General features: G+C 33.0%; 1 protein-coding gene across 1 annotated transcript in view; it reads left to right on the top strand.

The window, feature by feature from the left end:
* The window catches only part of LOC119594317, a 78,990-nt gene that overhangs the window by 70,363 nt on the left and 8,105 nt on the right, over positions 1-522 (top strand). The gene's annotated exons all lie outside the window — the stretch shown is intronic.

The following is a 522-nucleotide window of genomic DNA, read 5'->3' as shown; positions in this document are numbered from 1 at the left end:
AATATCTTAAGAAAAATAAAGACAAACAGAAAGAAAAAAAAGGAAAAATATACACAGAATGAGAAAAAAAATAAAATAAAAATTGCAACACGGATACAGCTCTCCCGCAGATCTGAATTTCTACTGATATTCAAATGCAAACAGGAATGCAACGTAACCGGAGGCTACCCAGGACGCTCTCTTCCTGTAAATAAACGGTAACATTCCAACAGAGATTTTTCAGTTTGCTTCCATCGATGCAAGATTATATATATACCACAAAAATTCGCAAGAAAAGAAGAAACGGAGAAAAAGAAAAGGTAAAGAAAGGAAAAGAGAAGGTAACAGAAAAAAGAAGACAAAGAGAAAAGAGAGAGAGAGAAAAAAAAAGAGAAACACATGAAAAAGAGTATATGCAAATCTATTCTCCCTTTATATAACTGATTGCCGTGTTTGAACAGAAAATGGAATCGTGTCGAATTTATGCAGTGTTGATTTCTCTAATTCACTAAATTCTTTTTGAATCTGCAGCCTATTCAAGGA

The sequence above is a fragment of the Penaeus monodon genome, chromosome 33 (genome assembly GCF_015228065.2).
Source record: "Penaeus monodon isolate SGIC_2016 chromosome 33, NSTDA_Pmon_1, whole genome shotgun sequence".
NCBI classification, from domain to species: Eukaryota; Metazoa; Arthropoda; class Malacostraca; order Decapoda; family Penaeidae; genus Penaeus; species Penaeus monodon.
Note: the sequence above shows the minus strand (reverse complement) of the source record. Positions and strands in the feature narration are given on the sequence as shown.